Source organism: Glycine max, chromosome 12 (assembly GCF_000004515.6).
Source record: "Glycine max cultivar Williams 82 chromosome 12, Glycine_max_v4.0, whole genome shotgun sequence".
In the NCBI taxonomy this organism is placed as follows: Eukaryota; Viridiplantae; Streptophyta; class Magnoliopsida; order Fabales; family Fabaceae; genus Glycine; species Glycine max.
The window spans coordinates 23,154,701-23,175,474 of NC_038248.2; positions in this window are offsets into that span (position 1 = coordinate 23,154,701).

The window sequence follows — 20,774 nt, forward strand, 5'->3', positions numbered from 1 at the left end:
TAAAATCCGTAGTCAATCTGCCAATGGAGATATTCCATATGAAAGTTTAAGCTATGGTCAATTAATTTCTTATGTCCAAAAGGTAGCCTTAAAAATTTGTCAGGATGACAAAATTCAGAGGCAATTAGCCAAAGAAAAGGCTCAAACAAAGAAAGATTTAGGTTCTTTCTACGAACAATTTGGTCTACCGGCCTGTCCAAGACAAAAGAAAAAACAATCCTCTAGAAAAGAAATCCATGAGAATAAATCGATCAATACAAAGAGATTTCCAAGGAGGAGATACTCACACAAACCATCAACTAGTAGAGAAATGGAAAATCCTAAACAAAATATAAAATAAAAAACAACGTGCTACAATTGTGGAAAACAAGGCCACACTAGCAAATATTGTAGACTAAAGAAGAAGTTAAGAAACCTTAACCTAGAACCCGCAATTGAAGAGCAAATAAACAATTTGCTTATAGAAACCTCGGAGGAAGAAACAAAAACTTCATCCTCCGTGCTTTCCGATGAAAACCTAAACTTAATCCAACAAGATGACCAACTATCATCAACAGATGATGATGATGGGCAAATCAATACTCTAACAAAAGAACAAGATCTCTTGTTTAAAGCAATCAATTCCATACCTGACCCCCAGGAAAAGAAGGTTTTTCTGGAAAAACTCAAGAAAACATTAGAGGTAAAACCTAGACAAAAGGATTTTATTACAAACAACAAATTTGATGTAAGTAACATACTCAAGAGATTAGAAAATTCTTCAACCAAACCATCGACAATCCAAGATCTCGAAACAGAGATAAACAATCTAATAAGAGAGGTAAAGGAACTTCGTCAACAACAAGAAATTCATCAGATCATTCTTTCTCAGCTTGAGGAAGATAGTGATTCTGAAAGTGCCAACAACAGTGAGGAAAACCAACCAGAAAATCTAGAAGATGATATGTTTTTGGGATTAATCAACAAGATTAAAATCCAAAAATTTTACATAAACATAAAAATAATTATTAATGATTTTGTTTTAGAAACGATGGCCCTATTTGACACAGGGGCTGATTCAAACTGCATTTTAGAAGGATTAATTCCTACAAAATTCTTTGAGAAAACCTCAGAAAAATTAAGTACGGCAAACGACTCAAAATTAAAAATTAATTTTAAGCTATCAAATGCAATCATTGAGAACCAAGGTCTTAGGATTAACACAAACTTTCTTCTGGTAAAAAACCTTAAGAACGAAGTAATCCTAGGAACCTCCTTCACTCGAGCCTTGTTTCCTATTCAAATATCTAATGAAGGAATAACCACAAATTACTTAGGAAGAAAAATTATATTTAATTTTTCTACTAAACCAATCTCCAGAAATATAAATATTATAGAAAATGAGATTAATCAAATTAACTTCTTAAAAGAAGAAGTATCTTTTAATAATATTCAGATACAACTGGGAAACCCCAAGTAAAAGAAAAAATTCAATCTTTATTAAATCATATTGAATCAACTGTCTGTTCTGATTTGCCACATGCATTTTGGGATAGAAAGAAACATATTGTTGAAGGCGTCCGTAGAATTAAGATTTCATAATAATTCTGCAGACCTATCTTTCCACAAGGATGGGTCTCCAATGAAATGTTGGGCTATTGTAGAAATTAATGTGTCAGTAATCTCTTTATCATCGTCATTAGTAATGACTTTTCCATTGAGATCCGTCTTAACTACGCTGTAAATTTTTTATTTCTCTTCGTTAGTGAGATAATTATCCCACCATCCTTTCAGTTGTCCATAAAATCCTGCCACTAAGATATCTATAATGGTCTCTTCCGAACATTCATGGGAGGTTTGGTAAGCTGTAGCTACCATGGTCATATGTTGTAGTGTATTCATGATGTTATACTCCGTTTGTGCATCTATGTTCCATTCATTGATGTTGCTTGCACTAAAACTCTTAAAATTGTTTCACCTCTTTCTTCTAATAGAAGGTCAGGGGCAGTCGGATGTTGATAATATAATTTGGAGGGTGTTTTCCAGTGTTTGGAATTAATTGGATTTATATTCTTTTCTGACACTGATCCTATCTCAGTTGTGTTATCTGAGTTTTGGTCACTATCATCATTAATAACATTAATTAATTTGGAGGTACTTCTAGTTACCATTTTGAAAGTATTTTCTGAGGTTTGGGGAGTATCTGGAATGACCTTAAGTAAACTACCAATCTTGTTTAGTAATTCACTATGATTGTCACCTACGCCTTCAATTAAGAATTTAGTTTTTCTAAGTTCCCTAATTTTTCGTTTAGCCTTCTCACTAACTTTGAAAGGTTTGAATAAAGGTTTTTCAATGGGGATACTTGGCGAAGCTTCCTCAATTGATTTTTGTTTAGGAACTACCTTAGTTTTTATGGTTTCTCCTAAAGCTTGTAAATATTTATTGGTATAATTTGCCTATTCCATTAGGCTCTTAATGTCTTTAGAGGTTACTTCCTCGTTGACATCTTTTGTCTTGAATGGAATTGCCATGACAGGTTTATTATTACTGTCTTTGATATTTGGTAGTTGATATTGTGTTGCGGGAGGTAATTCCGATTGGATTAACTCACCATCCTTCACTTGCCAATTTGTTATGACATTTGTTGTTGGATCACCTATGATGTCTTATTTCCAAGGGTAATCTATATCCTTTTTGATGGCATAAGCATGAAACCAATCAAAGAAAAGGACACTAATTTTGATTCTTTTGACAAATTCGTAGAACTTGTCTTGGATTTGTTTTCTGTTTGTACCCTTGTAATAGTGGAAAAACCATCTCCTTTGAGGCTCATTCTCCGGAGAATAAAAATCTTTCCTAAGGGTTTCCTTATCAATGCTAAAGTTTTCAGATAACATCATAAGGTTCCATAGAAGAGTATGTTGGGGGTTGGATCGACTTTTGGTCGTCCTCTTGTTCTTGGTTGTAAGTTGTTCTAGGTATGCTAGAAGTAGTGTCTAATCCTTGAAGGTTTACAGTAGGAAACTGGTTATGTGACTCAGATCTGGTTAGTCCTACTGGAATTGAACGGGTTATAACCGAAAAAGACCTTCTGGCTGACTCATATTCAGACCTAGAGGCTTCTATTCTTGATGAAAAAGAATTTCTCCTATTGAAGGTTATTTCTACCTTACCGGAGTTATCTTGCTTAATATGCTCTATGGTTGGAGCGGGTCGGGGAACAGACGGTGTGGCCTTATCCATAACCCATCTTTTGGGAAGAGTTACTTCATCCCATTTTATTTTTCTCGGGAGAGAAACGTTAACCTTTTTCATATCAGTGATAAACAAAGTTGTTTCTCCTTTTTGAGGTTTTAACAGGACTCTAGATGCACAAGTATTCATGACCTTGTACTGGATCCTATAAATTAAGGCTGTTGGGATTGATCCTTCTTTCATGTCAAGGCCATGAAAATGGATGTTTAAGAATAGGGAGTCAAGAATGTTTTTGTCCATCAGACTCACTGTTTTGTTTGGATAACAATTAAAATATATTGGACCTTGTTCTAGGCTGGTTTCGACTGTTCCAATTAGGGAGTCTTCAAATTTATTATGCCTAATATCTCTTAGACACATTAAAACTGCTGCATCTATGCCCATGTCAATTAAGGGCTTGATGGTTACTTGTACACAACCGATGTGTAGATATTTATACTTACGGCAATGTTCATAAATTGAAATTTTTTGAAAGTAAATGAAATTCTTCCCCTATATCTTGTCCTATAGGAATATTGTTTTCTACTGTTTTGATTATGTAATCAAAGTTGTGTTTGTCCTTAAGTGTTTCAGGAACGTATAGTTGATCCTGAGGGATTTCTGGAATGTTCCAGTCATCCATGTTTTGATTGATATCTTCGAATCAGACTTCCTCATCGAAGAGATTGTGTTTGGGGGCGACCTCTTGGGTCTGGTTATCTTGATCACTTAATAAATTGGAATTTCTTGAAGAAGATGATGAAGAAGAATTTGATCGAAAAGACATACGGGAAAAAGAGCGCAATAGTCTAGACATGATTATAACATTCTCTAATATCTTTGCCTTCATTTGGTTCCATAGAAATATTTTCATAAGGCTATATGTTACAGAACTTCTTGGATCTGAATAAATGAATTTTTTTTTTACGAACAATATAGTTTCAACACTACTCCTATAGCCACCAGTATATTATGTCTCAATATTTTATTTGAATAATACACCTTAGTCTTACTGCCCTTTCTCAACCACGGGACTTACTGTTACAGTATCATTCAACTAAAATATCAGACTGTTGTGCTTCCAAAAATATTGTTCAAACATATACTGTTTAAATTAAAATTACTGTATATGGTTCAGATCCATAAGTTCAGTTAACATATGCTCTTACGGACACTATTCCTACTTACCCATCAGGCTCTGATACTAGAGGTCAGGCTCTGATAAGATCAAACAGACAGATAGGAAGTAAGAATGCAATATGATAAATGGGAAGGAAAATATAAACTTGTAAAACAGATGTCAAGGGCACACCGGAGACCGGCTTACAAATCCAAGGTTTTCATAAACAAAGAAACCGAAGCGGCGGCAGAGCCGCCCAGGATCGGTAAAGAGAGAGAAGAGGAATGAAAAATAGAAATTTATTGAAACTTGAAAGAAGCGCTTACAAAAATCTTGTTTCAGAGCACCTCTCTTCAGAAACCTGAAAAATGACCAAAAGAAAGGGTGCCTCACAACATACTTGAGGACTCCTTATATAGCCAAAAATCTAAGACCGGCAATTGCCAGTAGTTTTTGAAATTCTGATACTGGGGACAGATGTCGTACAGGATGTCACGACATCACGCTTCAGAACATGCAGATTGTCTTTGACTGTATGAACAGATTAAACAAGTAAATAACACAAGAGAATTGTTAACCCAGTTCGGTGCAACCTCACCTACATCTGGGGGCTACCAAGCCAGGGAGGAAATCCACTAAAATAGTGTTAGTTCAAGGTCTAACAGCCACTGTTTACAACCTTCTCACCTAACCACTACCCGTGCAATCTCTACCTAAGAGCCACTCTTAGATATGAGAACCCCGCTCACTCCCTCTCAACCACACTCCCGTGTTTACAAATAAATCAAAGACACACTAGAGATCAACTCTGAACAAAAGGGATCAACCCTACACACTAGAGATCAACTCTACACACAAGAGATCAACTCTACACACTCAGGTCCAACACTTGATGTTAGGGTACCATCAAGGTGGCTCACAAAACACTCAAGTCCCAAAACTCACAAAATAACTCTTCAATCCCGGACTTGGTACAGAACTCGTGCAGCCTCCATGTTTATATAGCAGTGTGCGTTTCTGGGCTGCAACTTCTTGTGCTGGATGAGATCTATCATTCTTCCTGAAAATCTGCACTTAAAGATCTAAAAGATACAGTTTGATCTTTTAGTTTTTATCTTTAATCTTTAATCTTTAATCCCTGAACGAACTCTTCTAGTTTGTAATTCGAACTTTAATTATCTTTTAATTCGTTCCTAAAGATAGATCATCTTATCTCTTGCTAACTGCACAATAATCTGTTAAAGATATAACAGATTTATATGTCCAGTATTTTCGGGCCAGATGTCCTGGACATCGTATCCGACATCGTGGATCCTGCAGCTTTGTGCATTGTACAGCAACTTCCAGTATTTTCGGGCAGGATGTCCTGGACATTGTATCCGACATCTTGGATCCTGCAGCTTTGTGCATTGTACAGCAACTTCCAGTATTTTCGGGCAGGATGTCCCGGACATTGTATCTGACATCTTGGATCCTGCAGCTTCAATTCTTCATTTGACATTTCATCTTGCCTTGTGCATTGTGCAGCCCGATCTTATTCTTTGACATAACGTTGGACATCATGTGCAGCAACTCCAGCTTTCCTTCAATGTCTAAGTGCTTATGTTTTAACAAAATCTTAGCCAATCTTTTAAAACTCCGTAGAGCTAAGCACTAACAGTTTTGACCGGGACTATTTGACTATTTGTTACAAGACAAGTAGTTTTGACCGGGACTTTAATGGCTAGAGGACAGGTTGTATTGTCCAACATTAATTACACATTAATTACAAACAGACGGTTTTGTGACCGAAATTAAATTTAATCTAAACAGATACCAAAACAATCATCTTCGTTTTGGTAAAAGGGGTCTTCTTCTTCTTCTTCAGCAGAACTTGTTTCTTCCTTCTTTGAGGATGAACCTTCTTCTTCCTGCTGTAACATTTGCAGAACTTCCTTTAGATTTTTAGCTAGGACCTCCTTTGATTTCGATCCTGCTAAAAATGCTGTCAGATGAGACTTTTGGTTCAAAAACACAGAAGTTTCTGGATCAGCTGCTTTGAGGAATTCTGGATGGGATTGAAACCAGACTTTTACTTGTTCTGGATCTGCTTTGGATGAGTCAAATTGTGTCCACCATTTTACAAATGTGTGTCTTTGTAGTGATGGATATTGGTTTGTCTTTTCAGTCTTGCTGTAAGGATATTGCCATGAGAAGATCCATGACAGTGCAAAGCTTGAAAAGTATTTAAGATCTACTGGAATTCGTGATTCCTGCGAATTTTATTGTCTCTGAAATTGAGCAAATCCTTGTTGGACTGTTTCTGGGAATATCTCTGGGATTGGTCCAAAGAAGTCCCACCATTGCAAAAACCAATTGGGAAAATTGTAAATTGTATTGGTCTTGAAATATATCAGCCATGAATGCTTGAAGCGAGTATTTTGGTGCCAAAACACCTTAGTCCAAGCATCAACATAATCCCAATAGGTATAACCTACCGGATCAAATGGAACTGAAAATCTCTTTCCTTTGTTCAAGTCCGAACCGAAGTGTCTTGGTTGAAGAACTTTTAGTATTTGGATTGTGGAGTGGGTGTTTAATGTTTGGTCTTTTGGGTCTTTGAAATGTTGGTAGATACTGAATTTGAATCTACCAAAATCAATTCATAGAAAGTTCTTGTCTTCAGGATGGTGGTTGGTTTGTAGTGAAGTCCTGGTGGGAAAGCCTTAGTCGTCGCCTTGAAGGGATTTTTGTCCCAAAATTCAGGTTCCATCTGCAAAACAGTTACAAATTTATTTTTATAAATATAATTGTTAGTTTTTTTGGTAGGTGGTGTTTGAGCTTTGGCTAAAGGTAGTTTCCCTTTAGGATTGGTAGTTGTTTTGGTGATTGATGCATTCTGGATCATTGTTTGTAAATTTGATTCAGATTCATCATCAGATTCTGAGGCAATGTCTGCCCGAGATTTTTTGATTATTTTTGGAAATTTGGTTAGACCCATGTCTTGAAGGGCCTGAAGGGTTTCAATTGGCCATGCATAGTCGGCCGATGTTTGGTTGGCAGTTGCTGGTTTGGGAGATTCCTGAGTGGATGGCTTAGGTTTGATTGAGGCAATTTGGGTTGATGACCCTTCTAAATTGGTTTTCTGGGTAGATGACCTAGCCTGGGTTGGTGACCCAGAAGAGGTTGATGATTTCTTAATGGTTGGCTCTGGAAGAGCCAGTCTGGCTCCTTTGCCTGTACTTCTTCCTCCCCTTAGGGAGATTTCCGATGCCTTAGGAGGCATTACCACTTTTCTGTAAGAATTCACGGATAAGGTAGTCAGGTAATGAATTTGAGGTGCCCTTGATGTATTCTATGTCAAAATCAAAGACACTTAGAATTGCTTGCCATCTTGCAAAAATTTGTTTTGAGGCAAGGTTTTTAACATCTTTTTGTAAAATATCTTTGGCTGATTTACAATCAACTCTGATTAAAAAATTTTGGTTTAATAAATCCGATTGAAATATGGAAATGCACAACACAATTGTTAAAACTTCCTTTTTAACAGTTGAATATTTTAATTATGCAGAATTCCAATGTTTTGATGTATATGCAATGACATGATCTTGGCCATGGACTCTTTGTTTGAGGATGCCACCATAGCCTATGTCTGAAGCATCAGTTTCGACAATTTTAAATGCCTGTGGAATAGGAAGATACAGACATTTTATGGATTGGACTTTGATTTTGATTTCTTTAACTGTTTGTGTATGGAGGTCAGACCAAGGAGGCGGATTTTTCTTCAGCCTATCATGCAATGGCTTGACAATATTGTTTAAATAGGGGACAAATTCTCCTACGTAATTTAGAATACCTAGAAATCTTTGTAACTGGGTTTTGTCTAAGATTTGGTTGGGAAATTTGCTAGCAAACTCAATTGACCTTTCTATTGGAATGATTGTACCTTGATATATATTGTGACCAAGGAATCGAATTCGAGTTTGGAAAAGATTGATTTTTGATTTGGAGACTGCCAAACCATTCTGTTTGATGATATGGATGAAAGTCTGGAGATGTTTGAAATGTTGGTCAATGTTTTGGGAAAAGATTAAAACATCATCTATGTAGACAATGACAAATTTTGAATAGGGATTAAAAATATCATTCATAACTTTTTGAAATTCTGAAGGGGCATTCTTCAGTCCGAATGGCATCACATTCCATTCATATTGCCCGAAAGGTATAGTAAACGCCGTTTTGTACCTATCTGATTCTTGGATTTGGATTTGCCAGAATCCAGATTTCATATCAAATTTTGAAAATATCTTTGCAGAATTTAATCTATTAAGTAAGTCTTTTTTGTTTGGAATAGGATACCTAATCCATTGTAATGCTTGATTTAGTGGTTTGTAATTTATGACTAAGCGAGGTGTTCCACGCTCAATCTCAGATTGTTTGTTGACATAAAAAGCCACACAAGACCATGGGCTTTTGCTTTTCCGGATTAGGCCTTTATCAAGCAAATCCTTGATTTCCTTTTGGCAGTGTTGAAGGAGTTCTTCGTTCATTTGGATTGGTCTGGCTTTTGTGGGAATTTGTTTTTCCCAAAATTCTTTCTCATAAGGGAGATCAACAATATGTTTCTTTCTATCCCAAAATGCATGTGGCAAATCAGAAGAGACAGTTGATTCAATATGATTTAATAAAGATTGAATTTTTTCCTTTACTTGGGGTTTTCCCAGTCGTATCTGAATATTATTAAAAGATACTTCTTCTTTTAAGAAGTTAATTTGATTAATCTTATTTTCTATAAGATTTATATTTTTGGAGATTGGTTTAGTAGAAAAATTAAATATAATTTTTCTTCCTAAGTAATTTGTGGTTATTCCTTCATTAGATATTTGAATAGGAAACAAGGCTCGAATGAAGGGGGTTCCTAGGATTACTTCGTTCTTAAGGTTTTTTACCAGAAGAAAGTTTGTGTTAATCCTAAGACCTTGGTTCTCAATGATTGCATTTGATAGCTTAAAATTAATTTTTAATTTTGAGCCGTTTGCCGTACTTAATTTTTCTGAGGTTTCCTCAAAGAATTTTGTAGGAATTAACCCTTCTAAAATGCAGTTTGAATCAACCCCTGTGTCAAATAGGGCCATCGTTTCTAAAACAAAATCATTAATAATTATTTTTATGTTTATGTAAAATTTTTGGATTTTAATCTTGTTGATTAATCCCAAAAACATATCATCTTCTAGATTTTCTGGTTGGTTTTCCTCACTGTTGTTGGCACTTTCAGAATCACTATCTTCCTCAAGCTGAGAAAGAATGATCTGATGAATTTCTTGTTGTTGACGAAGTTCCTTTACCTCTCTTATTAGATTGTTTATCTCTGTTTCGAGATCTTGGATTGTCGTTGGTTTGGTTGAAGAATTTTCTAATCTCTTGAGTATGTTACTTACATCAAATTTGTTGTTTGTAATAAAATCCTTTTGTCTAAGTTTTACCTCTAATGTTTTCTTGAGTTTTTCCAGAAAAACCTTCTTTTCCTGGGGGTCAGGTATGGAATTGATTGCTTCAAACAAGAGATCTTGTTCTCTCGTTAGAATATTGATTTGCCCATCATCATCATCTGTTGATGATAGTTGGTCATCTTGTTGGATTAAGTTTAGGTTTTCATCGGAAAGCACGGAGGATGAAGTTTCTGTTTCTTCCTCCGAGGTTTCTATAAGCAAATTGTTTATTTGCTCTTCAATTGCGGGTTCTAGGTTAAGGTTTCTTAACTTCTTCTTTAGTCTACAATATTTGCTAATATGGCCTTGTTTTCCACAATTGTAGCACGTTGTTTTTTATTTTATGTTTTGTTTAGGATTTTCCATTTCTCTACTGGTTGATGGTTTGTGTGAGTATCTCCTCCTTGGAAATCTCTTTGTATTGACTGGTTTATTCTCATGAATTTCTTTTCTAGAGGATTGTTTTTTCTTTTGTTTTGGACAGGCCGGTAGACCAAATTGTTCACAGAAAGAACCTAAATCTTTCTTTGTTTGAGCCTTTTCTTTGGCTAATTGCCTCTGAATTTTGTCATCCTGACAAATTTTTAAGGCTACCTTTTGGACATAAGAAATTAATTGACCCTAGCTTAAACTTTCATATGGAATATCTCCATTGGCAGATTGACTACGGATTTTATCTCTAACCTTGTCTCCTAATGATCTGGGAAGACCAGCTAGAAATTTTTCTTTCCAAAAAGGTTGTTGACTATCTTCTCTGGTGAAAACCCCAGTTAGGAAAGTATCTCTGTACCACCTAAAGTCTGCTAAGGTTCTACACTTAAGATTTGATAATAATTCTGCAGACCTATCTTTCCACAAGGATTGGTCTCCAATGAAATGTTGGGCTATTGTAAAAATTAATGTGTTAACAGTGTCAGGAATCTCTTTATCATCGTCATTAGTAATGACTTTTCCATTGAGATCCGTCTTAACTGCGCTGTAAATTTTTTATTGCTCTTCACTAGTGAGATAATTATCCCACCATCCTTTCAGTTGTCCAGAAAATCCTGCCACTAAGATATCTATAATGGTCTCTTTTGAACATTCATGGGAGGTTTGGTAAGTTGTAGCTACCATGGTCATATGTTGGAGTGTATTCATGATGTTATACTTCACTACAAACCAACCACCATCCTGAAGACAAGAACTTTTTATGAATTGATTTTGATAGATTCAAATTCAGTATCTATCAAACATTTCAAAGACCAAAAAGACCAAACATTAAACACCCACTCCACAATCCAAATACTAAAAGTTCTTCAACCAAGACACTTTGGTTCGGACTTGAACAAAGGAAAGAGATTTTCAGTTCCATTAGATCCGGTAGGTTATACCTATTGGGATTATGTTGATGCTTGGACTAAGGTGTTTTGGCACCAAAATACCCGCTTCAAGCATTCATGGCTGATATATTTCAAGACCAATACAATTTACAATTTTCCCAATTGGTTTTTTGCAATGATGGGACTTCTTTGGACCAATCCCTGAGATATTCCCAGAAAGAGTCCAACAAGGATTTGCTCAATTTGAGAGACAATACAATTCGCAGGAATCATGAATTCTAGCAGATCTTAAATACTTTTCAAGCTTTGCACTGTCATGGATCTTCTCATGGCAATATCCTTACAACAAGACTGAAAAGACAAACTAATATCCATCACTACAAAGACACGCATTTGTAAAATGGTGGACACAATTTGACTCATCCAAAGCAGATCCAGAACAAGTAAAAGTCTGGTTCCAATCCCATCCAGAATTCCTCAAAGCAGCTGATCCAGAAACTTCTGTGTTTTTGAACCAAAAGTCTCATCTGGCAACATTTTTAGCAGGATCGAAATCAAAGGAGGTCCTAGCTAAAAATCTAAAGGAAGTTCTGCAAATGTTACAACAGGAAGAAAAAGGTTCATCCTCAAAGAAGGAAGAAACAAGTTCTGCTGAAGAAGAAGAAGAAGACCCCTTTTACCAAAATGAAGATGATTGTTTTGGTATCTGTTTAGATTAAATTTAATTTCGGTCACAAAACCGTCTGTTTGTAATTAATGTGTAATTAATGCTGGAAAATACAACCTGTCCTGTAGCCATTAAAGTCCCGGTCAAAACTACTTGTCTTGTAACAAATAGTCAAATAGTCCCGGTCAAAACTACTGGCAACTACCGGTCTTAGGTTTTTGGCTATATAAGGAGTCCTCAAGTATGTTGTGAGGCACCCTTTCATTTGGCCATTTTCATGTTTCTGAAGAGAGTTGCTCTGAAACAAGATTTTTGTAAGTGCTTCTTTCAAGTTTCAATAAATTTCTATTTTTTCATCCCTCTTCTCTCTCTTTACCAATCCTGTGCGGCTCTGCCGCCGCTTCGGTTTCTTTGTTTATGAAAACCTGGGATTTGTAAACCGGTCTCCGGTGTGCCCTTGATATCTGTTTTACAAGTTTATATTTTCTATTTCATTTATCATACTGCATTCTTACTTCCTATCTGTCTGTTTGATCCTATTCCGCTGACCTCTGGTATCATATATATATATATATATTAGAAAATTGATTTTGGAATTCATTCATGTTTGGAGGGTAGCCATCAAAATTGATTTTGAATGTATGATGCAATCCTACCCCTCAAGGGTATTGGATAGAAGATTCTAAGAGGATTGGACTAGAGCGGCTAAAGAAGGTCCTAGGGTTGTCATGAATCTCAGGGTAGATTTATGAGTCCATGGGCCAAGGTTGGGTCCACTCTTCTTTGTAAATATTAGAATAGATTTTCCTTCTTTTGGGCATGGTATTTTGGCCATTCCAGTAGTATAGGGTTTTAGCCTTGTATTTCAGGGCATTTTGAGTAGTCTTTGTAGTATGGACCTTTTTGTATTTTCATGTATTTTGACAAGGGGTTGAGCTTAGCTATTAGAGAGGTGTGTGTAGCTAAGCATTTTCATGTATTTTGGCATGGGGTGAGCTTAGCTATTAGAGGGGGTGTGTGTAGCTAAGCTCTAGCTTTTCAAGGAAGCTTCTCAAGGAAGCTTTCATTTAGTTAGTGACCTAGGCTATAAATAGAAGACTGTGTAACACTTGTCATAAGTTTGATGAATTAGAGTCTTGTGAGACACACTTCAAACTTCAACTTCTCTACCTCTTTTTCTCCTTCAATTTCATGCCCCCCCCCCCCCTCTCTCTTATTCTTTTCCTCCATTGAAGCTCCCTCTCTAAGCTTCTTATCCAAGGAACCCTCTTAGTGGTGAAGCTCCTCCTTCCATGGCTTATTCCCTTGTGGATGCTGCCTCCTCTCTCCTATTCTCCTTTATCTTTCGCTGCATCTCGATTGTTGAAAATCACCATGGAAGGACCTCATTGAAGCTCAAAGGTCCAGCCTCCATAAAAGCTTCTCAAGCAAGCTTCCATCAAGTGGTATTAGAGCACTAGAGCTTCAAGTAGGTGCTCCTTAAACCTCCATTAATTTTCAGCTTTACCTTTTCCTCCATTATTGTTTCTTCATGTTTCTCCATGTATCTCCTCACATGTCTTGTTCGAAATGTTTTTAACATGATTTTTTAGAATTTCCATTGATTAAACTTGCTATAGAATCTAGATTTGATTTTCTATGGTTCAAATTTATTGTTCTTGTTCTTGAACCATGAATTATGTTGAGTTTAGGTTCCTTTGAGTTTTGTTTTTGCCATTTTTTGTGGCTGAAACCTAAACCATAAAATTCTTACAAAAACATTAAAATAGAAGAAAACCTCAAAAATCTAGAGTGACTTGTTCACCTATTGTAGTTTTGTCTTAAAAGTCATGTCTAGTCATGAAACTTATTATGTTGTGCTGAATTTTATTTTTCTTGTTTCTTTGTCTATCTCATTTGTTCATGAGCATATGAAATTATTTTAGCCCACTAGTTGATTTGAGTCAAATCTTTCATTTTAATTAGTCCTTAACATATTCATGCAAAATTCTTAGAGAGTCTTTGTTTGTGAACCTTTTCTTGAACTTTTAGGTTTCCTTATGATTGTGTCTATAGTGAATTTGAGTTTTGGTGATTGAATTCTGGCTGAAATTTTGGTCCTAAGTGAATATTGAACTCCTAAAACTGTGGTAAAAAAGCCTAGTGAGTTCAACATACATAGGAAGGTTGAAGGTAAGCCTAAGGCAATCAATATACCATGCTTAAAAAATTGGAAGTCTGAAATCACTGGTGCTGGCAACTTGAACATACGAACTTCTAAAAATTACTAGGAATTGGTCACTATGAATTTTGAGCTGAAATTTTTACTAAATTTTATAGATATCTGGGAAAAAATTATAAAAAAATAATTAAGTTATTTTATACATGGAAAAAATACAAAAAATCACACAAATTGGAAGGAAAATCAGTGTCCATGGAAAAAAAAAAGTGAAAGAGAAGTGTGCTTGTTGTTTTAGCTCAAAATTTGTTCTATAATTGGTGCCTATTTTATACCAATCTTAGTTCTGAAATTTCAATTAAAAAGTAGTGTGAAAACAAGAGGTTTCTTGAGTCTTTTTTTTTATAGTTTTTTTACTACACTCTAGAGCCATTCTAGGTTTCTATGAATCCTAGCTTGCTTTTATGTGTTTTTCGTTGTTTTAACTGTTGAATAATCCTTGAAAATCTGTCTTGTTAAAACTCTATTGGTTTAGCTTTCATTTCATTTTTTGGTCTTTGGTTATTGCCTGTCTCTTTGTTTCCTTGTTTGTGAGTTGCCATATAGGGAATTGGAAAGGCGGATTGGTGCCATCCCTTGAAGAATTTGAGTCAAGAAGCAAGAGGCCAACCACCTTAAGAGCTATTGGACTAATAAGTTCTCCAAATTGAGTGAAACACCATAGAGAGAACAATCACCAAAATTGAGGACTTTTTTGTAAATTTGTAATTGGCAATTTACTTACCTTCATTGCTTTCATCAAATTTTGTAACAAAAAGGCCTTTGGAAGTGTGTTGGGAGCCTCTAATAAGTTACCAAACTTCCATTTGTCTGTAATAACTTTAGGAAAATTTCCCTTAGGATATTGAGTGTTTTGTTAGGAATCTTAAATGTCGTCATCCAAACACTCTTCGGATCCGCCTAGCTACATTTCTTGCACCTTAATTTCTTGCTTACTTTCATAGCTTATTTTCTTTTCTAGTAACGCCTAGTTTATCTTGTTATTGCATAATACTTTCTTCTTGCTTACCACGCTTATCTTGAGTTCTTTTGGAATCCTAGCTTTTACCTTTTCCAAACCCCTAACAAGAAAGAACCACAACTTAGGAACCAACATGAGTCATCATTCATCTAGTGTTAATGGTAAGGGTACTAGTCATGAGGACCCTTTATCTAGAATCTTAGATGAGTTGAGTTCCCTCATGTTATGGAAAGAAAAACTAGAAAGAAAAGAAAAAGGAAAAGAGAAGGTAGAAATAAATCAAGATGAGAGGGAACAAATAAGGGAAGAAAAAAGAAGGAAGATACTAAAAGAGTTAAGAAAAGAAAAACATCCCTCCTATAGTAGTCATGGCTCTTGCAAGAGCCTCAGTGAAGAACTTCGTGACTATTATGAAGGAAGACATAGGTCATCTTAGACCTCACTCCCATAGGAGAGAAAAGGAAAGAAAGCCTCATGAGGCTAACATTAACCTCCCATACTTCTATGGGAAGAACAATGTAGAGGCTTACTTAGATTGGGAAATAAGGGTAGAGAAACAACTTAAAAGAAAGTCTACTTCAAAATCTTATGGCTCTCACTCTTATCCAAAGAAAGACCAAGGTCAAGGCATCTTAGGGGTGGCACCTGCCCAAAGATGATAAGGGGAAGACAATAGAAAAGCAAGCCCCTAAGGCTAGTATGCAAGAGAATACTAGCTCTATAAAGTGCTTTAAATGTCTTGGAAGAGGACACATTACTTCTCAATGCCCCAACAAGAAGACCATGATTATGAGGGGTCAAGATATTTATAATAGCCAAGATGAGGCTACTACTTCACCTTCCTATAGTTAAAGTGAAGAAGCAAAAGGGGAAGAATCCAGTGAAGAAATCTACTCCCAAGAAGAAGGACAACCTTTAATGGTTAAGGAGAAGTGTAAGGAAGTAAGTGTCTCCTCCAAGAGGTTAGCTAAGAAGGAAAGTCATTTTGCAATAAAGAAAAACATTAAAGAAACTTCCCCTCATAGACAACCTCCACATCTTCTCCTTTGTAAAAAGACATTGGTTAGCACAGCCACACCTCTTGGGCTTGAGGTTATTGCTCAAGTAAAGGAGTTATTGGATGAGGGTTTGGTTCCTAAGAGCTTAAATCCTTTTGCTTTGTTGGTTCCCAAAATAGGTATTATTAGGCATCAAATCCCTAAAATAGGTGATATGATGAATGTATTGAGTGGTGCAACCCTCTTTTGTAAAATTACCCATGCACCCAACATCTTCATGATTCGTGTACATAGGGACTCATTAGGTAGGTTTGCTCTTATTTTTTTGTTACAATACAAACCTATGTGCTCATATAGGACACCTTAGGTTTGTCGTACTTTTTTGTAGGAATAATCAACATGAAAATACCGAAAAATGTATGTTTTATTATATTACTTTCCTTAATTTTTTAAATAGTGATCAGGGAATTCTCGCGGACCCTAAGAGAATAAAATGTTGGATCAAGTGGCCTCGGAATAATTAAGAAGGGGGGGTTGAATTAATTATTAATGTATCTTGACTAATTAAAATTTTTCCTTCTTAATATCACTGGATTCAATTAGGCTTTACTACTAAGTTATGAGAAAGTAAAGAACAAAAAAAATAACGTAGAGAAAAGTAAAGCGGAAATAAAAAGTACCCAGCGGAAATGTAAAAAGTGTAGGGAAGAAGAAAAAAAACACAAGATTTATACTGGTTCGGCAACAACCCGTGCCTACATCCAGTCCCCAAGCAACCACCGGTTCTTGAGATTTCCTTTAACCTTGTAAAATCCTTTACAAGCAATGAGCCCCAAAGGATGTCCCCTCCTTTGTGCTCAGTGTAACACCAAGTGGATGTATGCTCCACTTGAACTGATCCATAAGAGATGTACCATCTCTTGTTCTCAGTATTACAACCTAAGTAGATGTACGCTCTACTTGTACCACAAAGGATGTACGCTCCAATGTGTTAAGACAAAGATATCTCAGGCAATTTCTTTAAAACTAGTCACTTTAAAAGTTTTTCTTTTGAAAACTAGTCACCTTAAAAGTTGTGACTCTTTTTGAAAACTAGTCACTTTAAAAGTTGTGACTCTTTAAAAAATCTTCAGAAACTAGTCACTTTAAGAATTGTGACTTTTGGTAATTTAATTTTCAAAATAAGTCACTGGTAATCGATTACCGTCATAGTGTAATCGATTACACATCAACAGATGTGACTCTTCATGTTTAAATTTGAAAACTAAAATGTTTAGAAACACTGGTAATCGATTACAAGTATTGTGTAATCAATTGCATAAGTTTGAAACTGTTTTAGCACAAGTTGTGACTCTTGAAATTTGAAATCTAACGTTTTAAAACATTGGTAATCGATTACATGCTCATGATAATCGATTACAGCTTTGTAAATCAGTTTGAAAAGAATGTTAGCTACTGGTAATCGATTACTGCCTTCTGGTAATCAATTACCAGAGAGTAAAACTCTTGGTAAAAGATTTTTCTTTGAAAAATTCTCTTGAACAAAATTGTGCTATTCAATATTTTGAAAAACTCTTTTAATACTTAATTGAGTCTTCACTTGATTCTTTACTTGAATCTTGATTCTTGATTGAACGACTCTTTGATTTGATTCTTGAAACTTGCTTTGATTGAACGACTCTTTGATTCTTGAAACTTGCTTTACTATTGATTCTTGTCTTGAGTCTTTGGCATCATCAAAATAAACTTGGAAAGCATTGCTTCCACATAAAAGTCATTCCTGAGTGGCCCACTCCACCAAATATAGGGAAAATTTGGGGCTTCCATGACTTAACAAACTTTTACAAAAGGTTTGTCCCATATTTTTCTTTACTTGTAGCACCACTCATTGAGTTGGTGAGGAACCATATTCCCTCATGGGAAGATTCCCAAGAAAGGGGTTTTCAGACGTTACCCTACTCTGGCATACCCAACACCACTAATATATATGCTTTTTATTCTTTTTACAGGTGTTGAGGGAAGAAGCCCAGAGTATCAAGAACCTCTGGATTTGAGGTCAAATCCTTTCCAAGGGGGATGGGATGATGCAATCCTACACCCCAAGGGTATTAGATTGAAGACTCCAAGAGTATTGGGCTAGAGTAACTAAAGAAGGCCCTAGGGTTCTCATGAACCTCAAGGTAGATTTCTGAGCCCATGGGCCAAGGTTGGGTCCACTCTTATTTGTAAATATTAGAATAGGTTTTCCTTTTTTTGGGCCTTGGATTTTGGCCATTCTAATAGTATAGGATTTTAGCCTTGTATTTCAGGAAATTTTGAGTAGTCTTTATAGTAGGAACCTTTTTTGTATTTTCATGTATTTTGACATGGGGTTGAGCTTAGCTATTAGAGGGGTGTGTGTAGCCAAGAATGTTCATGTATTTTGGCATGGGGTGAGCTTAGCTATTAGAGGGGTGTGTGTAGCTAAGCTCTAGCTTCTCAAGGAAGCTTCCCAAGGAGGTGAGCTTAGCTATTAGAGAGGGTGTGTGTAGCTAAGCTCTAACTTCTCATGGAAGCTTCTCAAGGAAGCTTTCATTTAGTTTGTGACTTAGGCTATAAATAGAAACATGTGTAACACTTGTCATAACTTTGATGAATGAGAGTCTTGTGAGTCACACACTTCAAAGTTCAACTTCTCTCCCTCTTTTTCTCTCATTCCTTTCCTCTATTGAAGCTCCCTCTCTAAGCTTCTTATCCAAGGCACTCTTGGTGGTGAAGCTCCTCCTTCCATGGCTTATTCCCTAGTGGATGACACACCTCCTCTCACCTCTTCTCCTTTATCTTCCGCTGCATCTCCATGATTGAAAATCACCATTGAAGGACCTCATTGAAACTCAAAGATCCAGCCTTCATAGAAGCTTCTCAAGCAAGCTTCCATCAATTACTAAATGGATATTAGTTGTTTGTAGATGTATTTTTTATTTGGAATATATATATATATATATATATATATATATATATATATATATATATATATATATATATATATATATTATTAATAAAATATACCTCCTTAATAAGTAAAAAAATTATTTTATGGTAATAAAGCATATGGTTGCTTAAATATCTCAAGTGTCTATAAGTGATTATGGAGTTAGTTACCAAATAATTTTATAAACAACACCTAGAATATATAATGAATAATAATCATTTTGAATAATAACAACATCATCGATTCACCATTCACCGAATAGTTAGTTACCAAGTTAGTTATTTCGTGTGCATTGATAATGAAAATGAGTGAAGGGCAAAGATGAGAAGTCCAAGAATCAAATATGAGAATTGATTCTCCACGATGCAGAAGCTACTCCGGACCTACATCAGCCAAAATCAATTTTCACTTGCTAAATCACGTCTAATATATACATTTACCAAACATCATGGTCTTACTCTTTTTTCAAGTTTGACCACTCTTGATCCATGTTTAGGGGTAGCAAACGTGCAACCAAACACACACTTAGTTTCATCAAAAGACATTATTTCATCATGTTCAAACAAACGATTTGAAAGGTGTTAAAAGTTACAAAAAAAAAGAGAAGATAATATTTTTTTAAAAAAAATATTTACACTAAAAGAAATTAAAATATAACATGTATTAATCTATTGAGATATAACCCAAACAAAGGGTTGATATAGTAGTGTAAGTCGTTGTGTTTACATGTGTGAGATTAATATATTTAGTGGGAGAACATGTGTTTAATTCTCATTGTGCGTAAAATTTTCGATCTTAAACTAATGACAATTATACATCACAAATGAAATTAGTCTTAATGAGTTATGTTACATGACCCAAAAATCTATGGAGAGACACATGTGTTAGTTAGCATAAAAAAAAGGCAAGGATAATTAGTGACCAAGGACTGATGATAAATATTTATGAATTGTAAGCTTTGTCCTTATTATTGTTTTCCACCAATTTGCAGAAAAGACCCTAGGTGACATCCGTTTGTATTCCAGTGACTGTGTTCAGTCACGTTCAAAGGATTCATGTCAAACGTGTCTTAGAAAGTTCAATTCGAATAAACCAAACATACCGGAATTCTACTCCATGTGCTTCGTTCCTACAAGTCGAACGAAGCTTTGGCACTTATCGTACAATAACAATATTTTGATTATTTTCAATAAGAGACAATATTATATCTTTTGTAGCAATGAGCTTAAATATACAGTAAAAGAGGCCGATTATTCACGTCACAGTGAATTACGATCCAAATTTCTATTAAAAAAAGGTTTCAATTATGGTATAATTAAGAAATATTTGAGACTTTTATTTCATCCAATTAATTTGCTCTCATCAAATAAAAAAAATTAATTTTTTCCCATTAGATTAACCTATTTTGTAATAAAATAATATTTCTAGCCCCAATTTCATGTTCAATCTAAGAATCTAACCTAGATCTTGATTAAGAGACATAAGAATTAAATAACTTATACCAATGACTTTTGGTCGAAAGAAGTGTCCATATTTAAGCTTTATCATATCTTGAATAAGATTTTTATGAAACAAAACACGTATGGAAAAAAATATTATATCTTTTGTAAGAGAAACACCGAGGCTTGGATTCTGATAGTGAAATTGGCAGCGACTCGTAAGAAGAAAATGGAGATGCTGAGGTTGAATATGTGTCACGTTGCATTTCACAACACAACTAGGTAATTTAAAAATAAAAATAGAAAAATCTGAAACAATACGTGAGGGATTCATTTTAGAAATATAATTTAATTTATCCATAAAAATATTAGATTCATATATTTTTATTCACTT